The sequence below is a fragment of the Coregonus clupeaformis genome, unplaced genomic scaffold, assembly GCF_020615455.1.
Source record: "Coregonus clupeaformis isolate EN_2021a unplaced genomic scaffold, ASM2061545v1 scaf2909, whole genome shotgun sequence".
Taxonomy (NCBI): Eukaryota; Metazoa; Chordata; class Actinopteri; order Salmoniformes; family Salmonidae; genus Coregonus; species Coregonus clupeaformis.
Window position 1 is genome coordinate 9541 of NW_025536363.1, and position 9231 is coordinate 18771.

Here is a 9231-nt window from a genome sequence, read left to right on the forward strand (position 1 = left end):
AAGGATTGGCATTACCAGGGATTGGGCTCTATAGAGTACATTAGCAAGGATTGGGCTCTATAGAGTGCATTACCAAGGATTGGGCTCTATAAAGTACATTACCAAGGATTGGGCTCTATAGAGTACATTACCAAGGATTGGGCTCTATAGAGTACATTACCAAGGATTGGGCTCTATAGAGTACATTACCAAGGATTGGGCTCTATAGAGTACATTACCGAGGATTGGGCTCTATAGAGTACATTACCAAGGATTGGGCTCTATAAATCAAATCAAATCAAATCAAATTGTATTGGTCACATGCGTCGAATACAACAGGTGCAGACATTACAGTGAAATGCTTACTTGCGCCCTTAACCCACAGTGCATTTATTTTAAACAAAAAAAGTAAGAATAAAACAAAAAACAAAAAAAGTGTTGAGAAAAAAAGAGCAGAAGTAAAATAAAGTGACAGTAGGGAGGCTATATATACAGGGGGGTACCGTTGCAGAGTCAATGTGGGGGGGCACCGGCTAGTTGAGGTAGTTGAGGTAATATGTACATGTGGGTAGAGTTAAAGTGACTATGCATAAATACTTAACAGAATAGCAGCAGCGTAAAAAGGATGGGGTGGGGGGGCAGTGCAAATAGTCTGGGTAGCCATGATTAGCTGTTCAGGAGTCTTATGGCTTGGGGTAGAAGCTGTTGAGAAGTCTTTTGGACCTAGACTTGGCACTCCGGTACCGCTTGCCGTCGCGGTAGCAGAGAGAACAGTCTATGACTAGGGTGGCTGGAGTCTTTGACAATTTTGAGGGCCTTCCTCTGACACCGCCTGGTATAGAGGTCCTGGATGGCAGGAAGCTTTGCCCCAGTGATGTACTGGGCCGTACGCATCTACCCTCTGTAGTGCTTTGCGGTCGGAGGCCAAGCAGTTGCCATACCAGGCGGTGATGCAACCAGTCAGGATGCTCTCGGTGGTGCAGCTGTAGAATTTTTGAGGATCTGAGGACCCATGCCAAATCTTTTTAGTCTCCTGAGGGGAATAGGCTTTGTCGTGCCCTCTTCACGACTGTCTTGGTGTGTTTGGACCATGATAGTTCGTTGGTGATGTGGACACCAAGGAACTTGAAGCTCTCAACCTGTTCCACTACAGCCCGGTCGATGAGAATGGGGGCGTGCTCAGTCCTCTTTTTTTTTCCTGTAGTCCACAATCATCTCCTTTGTCTTGGTCACGTTGAGGGAGAGGTTGTTGTCCTGGCACCACACGGCCAGATCTCTGACCTCCTCCCTATAGGCTGTCTCATCGTTGTCGGTGATCAGGCCTACCACTGTTGTGTCGTCGGCAAACTTAATGATGGTGTTGGAGTCGTGCCTGGCCATGCAGTCATGGGTGAACAGAGAGTACAGGAGGGGATTGAGCACGCACCCCTGAGTGGCCCCGTGTTGAGGATCAGTGTGGCAGATGTGTTGTTACCTACCCTTACCACCTGGGGGCGGCCCGTCAGGAAGTCCAGGATCCAGTTGCAGAGGGAGGTGTTTAGTCCCAGGATCCTTAGCTTAGTGATGAGCTTGGAGGGCACTATGGTGTTGAATGCTGAGCTGTAGTCAATGAATAGCATTCTCACGTAGGTGTTCCTCTTGTCCAGGTGGGAAAAGGGCAGTGTGGAGTGCGATAGAGATTGCATCATCTGTGGATCTGTTGGGGCGGTATGCAAATTGGAGTGGGTCTAGGGTTTCTGGGATTATGCTGTTGATGTGAGCCATGACCAGTCTTTCAAAGCACTTCATGGCTACAGACGTCAGTGCTACGGGTCGGTAGTCATTTAGGCAGGTTATCTTAGAGTTCTTGGGCACGGGGACTATGGTGGTCTGCTTGAAACATGTTGGTATTACAGACTCAGTCAGGGACATGTTGAAAATGTCAGTGAAGACACTTGCCAGTTGGTCAGCACATGCTCGGAGTACACGTCCTGGTAATCCGTCTGGCCCTGCGGCCTTGTGAATGTTGACCTGCTTAAAGTCTTACTCACATCGGCTACGGAGAGCGTGATCACATAGTCATCCGGAACAGCTGGTGCTCTCATGCATGCTTCAGTGTTGCTTGCCTCGGCGAGCATAGAAGTGGTTTAGCTTCGTCTGGTAGGCTTGTGTCACTGGGCAGCTCGCGGCTGTGCTTCCCTTTGTAGTCTGTAATAGTTTTCAAGCCCTGCCACATCCGACGAGCGTCAGAGCCAGTGTAGTATGATTCAATCTTAGACCTGTATTGACTCTTTGCCTGTTTGATGGTTCGTCGGAGGTCATAGCGGGATTTCTTATAAGCGTCGGGTTAGAGTCCCGTTCCTTGAAAGCGGCAGCTCTACCCTTTAGCTCGAGTGCGGATGTTTCCTGTAATCCATGGCTTCTGGTTGGGGTATGTACGTACGGTCACTGTGGGGACGACATCATCGATGCACTTATTGATGAAGCCAGTGACTGATGTGGTGTACTCCTCAATGCTGTCTGAAGAATCCCCGGAACATGTTCCAGTCTGTGCTAGCAAAACAGTCCTGTAGCTTAGCATCTGCGTCATCTGACCACTTTTTTATTAACCGAATCACTGGTGCTTCCTGCTTCAGTTTTTGCTTATAAGCAGGAATCAGGAGGATAGAGTTATGGTCAGATTTGCCAAATGGAGGGCGAGGGAGAGCTTTGTATGCGTCTCTGTGTGTGGAGTAAAGGTGGTCTAGAGTTTTTCCCCTCTGGTTGCACATTTAACATGCTGGTAGAAATTAGGTAGAACGGATTTAAGTTTCCCTGCATTAAAGTCCCCGGCCACTAGGAGCGCTGCATCTGGATGAGCGTTTTCCTGTTGATTAATGGCCTTGTACAACTCATTCAGTGCAATCTTAATGCCAGCATTGGTTTGTGGTGGTAAATAGACAGCTATGAAAAATATAGATGAAAACTCTCTTGGTAAATAGTGTGGTCTACAGCTTATCATAAGATACTCTACCTCAGGCGAGCAAAACCTCGAGACTTCCTTAGTATTTGATTTTGTGCACCAGCTGTTGTTTACAAATATACACAGACCGCCACCCCTTGTCTTACCAGAGTCAGCCGTTCTGTCCTGCCGATGTAGCGTATAGCCTGCTAGCTGAATGTTATCATTGTTGTCGTTCAGCCACGACTCCGTGAAACATAAGATATTACAGTTTTTAATGTCCCGTTGGTAGGATAACCGTAATCTTAAATCGTCCATTTTATTCTCAAAATATTGAACGTTGGCTAATAGGATTGATGGAAGAGGCAGTTTACTCGCTCGCCGTCGGATCCTTACAAGGCATCCGGATCTCGTCCGCGATATCTCCGTCTCTTCCTCACGCGCAATGACGGGGATTTGGGCCTTGTCGGGTGTCTGTATGATGTCCTTCGCGGCCGCCTCGTTGAAGAAAAAATCTTCGTCCAATGCGAGGTGAGTAATCGCTGTCCTGATATCCAGAAGCTCTTTTTGGTTATAAGAGAAGATGGCAGAAACATTATGTACAAAATAAATTACAAATAAGGCGGAAAAACACACATAATAGTACAATTGGTTAGAGGGCTGTAAAACGGCAGCCATCTTCTCCGGCGCTGTGCTTACTTAATAGGTTGGCATTGGTGAAGGAACTCTATAGAGTACATTACCAAGGATTGGGCTCTATAGAGTACATTACCAAGGATTGGGCTCTATAGAGTACATTACCAAGGATTGGGATTTATAGAGTTCATTACCAAGCATTGGGCTCTATAGAGTACATTACCAAGCATTGGGCTCTATAGAGTACATTACCAAGGATTGGGCTCTATAGAGTACATTACCAAGGATTGGGCTCTATAGAGTACATTACCAAGGATTGGGCTCTATAGAGTACATTACCAAGGATTGGGCTCTATAGAGTACATTACCAAGGATTGGGCTCTATAGAGTACATTACCAAGCATTGGGCTCTATAGAGTACAATACCAAGCATTGGGCTCTATAGAGTACATTACCAAGCATTGGGCTCTATAGAGTACATTACCAAGCATTGGGCTCTATAGAGTACATTACCAAGGATTGGGCTCTATAGAGTACATTACCAAGGATTGGGTTCTATAGAGTACATTGCCAAGGATTGGGTTCTGTAGAGTACATTACCAAGGATTGGGCTCTATAGAGTACATTACTGTCACGGATTCAGCGAGGCTGCCCCTCCTCATTGCTCGGGCAGGCTTCGGCATTCGTCGTCACCGGAGTACTAGCTGCTACCGATCCATGTTTCTATGTTCGACTTGTTCTGTCTTTATTGGTTACACCTGTTTCCCATTATGTAGTATTGTCTTCCCTATTTAACCCTCTGTCTTACACTGTGTGTTGTGTGTGCTTGTTTATTGTTTTCGGCAGTCGTTAGTGTGCGGGTTGTTTTCCTCCCTGTGAGGAGGTTGTTGTATCTCAGAGTACCATCGAGTAAAGTATGTTTTCCTGATGAGCTCTGTGTCCTGCGTTTGACTTCACATACCGCATTTCACTGACGCCCTTGACAATTACCAAGGATTGGGCTCTATAGAGTGCATTACCAAGTATTGGGCTCTATAGAGTACATTACCAAGGATTGGGCTCTATAGAGTACATTTCCAAGGATTGGGCTCTATAGAGTACATTACCAAGGATGGGGCTGTATAGAGTACATTACCAAGAGTTGGGCTCTATAGAGTACATTACCAAGCATTGGGCTCTATAGAGTACATTACCAAGGATTGGGCTCTATAGAGTACATTACCAAGCATTTGGGCTCTATAGAGTACATTACCAAGGATTGGGCTCTATAGAGTACATTACCAAGGATTGGGCTCTATAGAGTACATTACCAAGGATTGGGCTCTATAGAGTACATTACCAAGGATTGGGCTCTATAGAGTGCATTACCAAGGATTGGGCTCTATAGAGTACATTACCAAGGATTGGGCTCTATAGAGTGCATTACCAAGGATTGGGCTCTATAGAGTACATTACCAAGGATTGGGCTCTATATAGTACATTACCAAGGATTGGGCTCTATAGAGTACATTACCAAGGATTTGGCTCTGTGGAGTACATTACCAAGGATTTGGCTCTGTAGAGTACATTACCAAGGATTGGGCTCTGTAGAGTACATTACCAAGGATTGGGCTCTATAGAGTACATTACCAAGGATTGGGCTCTATAGAGTACATTGCCAAGGATTGGGCTCTATAGAGTACATTACCAAGTATTGGCCTCTATAGAGTGCATTACCAAGGATTGGGCTCTATAGAGTACATTACCAAGGATTGGGCTCTATAGAGTAAATTACCAAGGATTGGGCTCTATAGAGTACATTACCAAGGATTGAGCTCTACAGAGTACATTACCAAGGATTGGGCTCTATAGAGTACATTAACAAGGATTGGGCTCTATAGAGTACATTAACAAGGATTGGGCTCTGTAGAGTACATTACCAAGGATTGGGCTCTATAGAGTACATTACCAAGGATTGGGCTCTATAGAGTACATTACCAAAGGATTGGGCTCTATAGAGTACATTACCAAGAATTGGGCTCTATAGAGTATATTACCAGGGATTGGGCTCTATAGAGTGCATTACCAAGGATTGGGCTCTATAGAGTACATTACCAAGGATTGGGCTCTATAGAGTATATTACCAAGGATTGGGCTGTATAGAGTACATTACCAAGAATTGGGCTCTATAGAGTACATTAACAAGGATTGGGCTCTATAGAGTACTTTACCAAGGATTGGGCTCTATAGAGTACATTACCAAGGATTGGGCTCTATAGAGTACATTACCAAGGATTGGGCTCTATAGAGTACATTACCAAGGATTGGGCTTTATAGAGTACATTACCAAGCATTGGGCTCTATAGAGTACATTACCAAGGATTGGGCTCTATATAGTACATTACCAAGGATTGGGCTCTATAGATTACATTACCAAGGATTGGGCTCTATAGAGTATATTACCAAGGATTGGGCTCTATATAGTACATTACCAAGCATTGGGCTCTATAGAGTACATTACCAAGGATTGGGCTCTATAGAGTATATTACCAAGGATTGGGCTCTATATAGTACATTACCAAGGATTGGGCTCTATAGATTACATTACCAAGGATTGGGCTCTATAGAGTACATTACCAAGGACTGGGCTCTATAGAGTACATTACCAAGGACTGGGCTCTATAGAGTACATTACCAAGGATTGGGCTCTATAGAGTACATTACCAAGCATTGGGCTCTATAGAGTACATTACCAAGGATTGGGCTCTATAGAGTACATTACCAAGGATTGGGCTCTATAGAGTACATTACCTAGGATTGGGCTCTATAGAGTACATTACCAAGGATTGGGCTCTATAGAGTACATTACCTAGGATTGGGCTCTATATAGTACATTACCAAGGATTGGGCTCTATAGAGTACATTACCAATTACTGGGCTCTATAGAGTACATTACCAAGGACTGGGCTCTATAGAGTACATTACCAAGGATTGGGCTCTATAGAGTACATTACCAAGCATTGGGCTCTATAGAGTACAATACCAAGGATTGTGCTCTATAGAGTACATTACCAAGGATTGGGCTCTATAGAGTACATTACCAAGGATTGGGTTCTGTAGAGTACATTACCAAGGATTGGGCTCTATAGAGTACATTACCAAGGATTGGGTTCTATAGAGTACATTGCCAAGGATTGGGTTCTGTAGAGTACATTACCAAGGATTGGGCTCTATAGAGTACATTACCAAGGATTGGGCTCTATAGAGTACATTACCAAGGATTGGGCTCTATAGAGTACATTACTGTCACGGATTCAGCCGAGGCTGCCCCTCCTCCTTGCTCGGGCAGGCTTCGGCGTTCGTCGTCACCGGAGTACTAGCTGCTACCGATCCATGTTTCTATGTTCGACTTGTTCTGTCTTTATTGGTTACACCTGTTTCCCATTATGTAGTATTGTCTTCCCTATTTAACCCTCTGTCTTACACTGTGTGTTGTGTGTGCTTGTTTATTGTTTTCGGCAGTCGTTAGTGTGCGGGTTGTTTTCCTCCCCTGTGAGGAGGTTGTTGTATCTCAGAGTACCATCGAGTAAAGTATGTTTTCCTGATGAGCTCTGTGTCCTGCGTTTGACTTCACATACCGCATTTCACTGACGCCCTTGACAATTACCAAGGATTGGGCTCTATAGAGTGCATTACCAAGGATTGGGCTCTATAGAGTACATTACCAAGGATTGGGCTCTATAGAGTACATTTCCAAGGATTGGGCTCTATAGAGTACATTACCAAGGATGGGGCTGTATAGAGTACATTACCAAGAGTTGGGCTCTATAGAGTACATTACCAAGCATTGGGCTCTATAGAGTACATTACCAAGGATTGGGCTCTATAGAGTACATTACCAAGCATTTGGGCTCTATAGAGTACATTACCAAGGATTGGGCTCTATAGAGTACATTACCAAGATTGGGCTCTATAGAGTACATTACCAAGGATTGGGCTCTATAGAGTACATTACCAAGGATTGGGCTCTATAGAGTACATTACCAAGGATTGGGCTCTATAGAGTACATTACCAAGAATTGGGCTCTATAGAGTGCATTACCAAGGATTGGGCTCTATAGAGTACATTACCAAGGATTGGGCTCTATAGAGTACATTACCAAGGATTGGGCTCTATAGAGTACATTACCAAGGATTTGGCTCTGTGGAGTACATTACCAAGGATTTGGCTCTGTAGAGTACATTACCAAGGATTGGGCTCTGTAGAGTACATTACCAAGGATTGGGCTCTATAGAGTACATTACCAAGGATTGGGCTCTATAGAGTACATTGCCAAGGATTGGGCTCTATAGAGTACATTACCAAGTATTGGCCTCTATAGAGTGCATTACCAAGGATTGGGCTCTATAGAGTACATTACCAAGGATTGGGCTCTATAGAGTACATTACCAAGGATTGGGCTCTATAGAGTACATTAACAAGGATTGGGCTCTATAGAGTACATTAACAAGGATTGGGCTCTGTAGAGTACATTACCAAGGATTGGGCTCTATAGAGTACATTACCAAGGATTGGGCTCTATAGAGTACATTACCAAGGATTGGGCTCTATAGAGTACATTACCAAGAATTGGGCTCTATAGAGTACATTACCAGGGATTGGGCTCTATAGAGTGCATTACCAAGGATTGGGCTCTATAGAGTACATTACCAAGGATTGGGCTCTATAGAGTATATTACCAAGGATTGGGCTGTATAGAGTACATTACCAAGGATTGGGCTCTATAGAGTACATTACCAAGGATTGGGCTCTATAGAGTACATTACCAAGGATTGGGCTCTATAGAGTACATTACCAAGGATTGGGCTCTATAGAGTACATTACCAAGGATTGGGCTTTATAGAGTACATTACCAAGCATTGGGCTCTATAGAGTACATTACCAAGCATTGGGCTCTATAGAGTACATTACCAAGGACTGGGCTCTATAGAGTACATTACCAAGGACTGGGCTCTATAGAGTACATTACCAAGGATTGGGCTCTATAGAGTACATTACCAAGCATTGGGCTCTATAGAGTACATTACCAAGGATTGGGCTCTATAGAGTACATTACCAAGGATTGGGCTCTATAGAGTACATTACCAAGGATTGGGCTCTATATAGTACATTACCAAGGATTGGGCTCTATAGAGTACATTACCAAGGACTGGGCTCTATAGAGTACATTACCAAGGACTGGGCTCTATAGAGTACATTACCAAGGATTGGGCTCTATAGAGTACATTACCAAGCATTGGGCTCTATAGAGTACAATACCAAGGATTGTGCTCTATAGAGTACATTACCAAGGATTGGGCTCTATAGAGTACATTACCAAGGATTGGGTTCTGTAGAGTACATTGCCAAGGATTGGGCTCTATAGAGTACATTACCAAGGATTGGGTTCTATAGAGTACATTGCCAAGGATTGGGTTCTGTAGAGTACATTACCAAGGATTGGGCTCTATAGAGTACATTACCAAGGATTGGGCTCTATAGAGTACATTACCAAGGATTGGGCTCTATAGAGTACATTACCAAGCAATGGGCTCTATGGAGTACATGGAGGTTTTGTTCAGCTTATCCTGTGACTTCCCTCAGCTTGTCTGATGTTCTCCAGCTGCCTTCAGTCTTTCACCTTTTTTTGGGGTTTGCTGTATGGCACAGCTTCTCT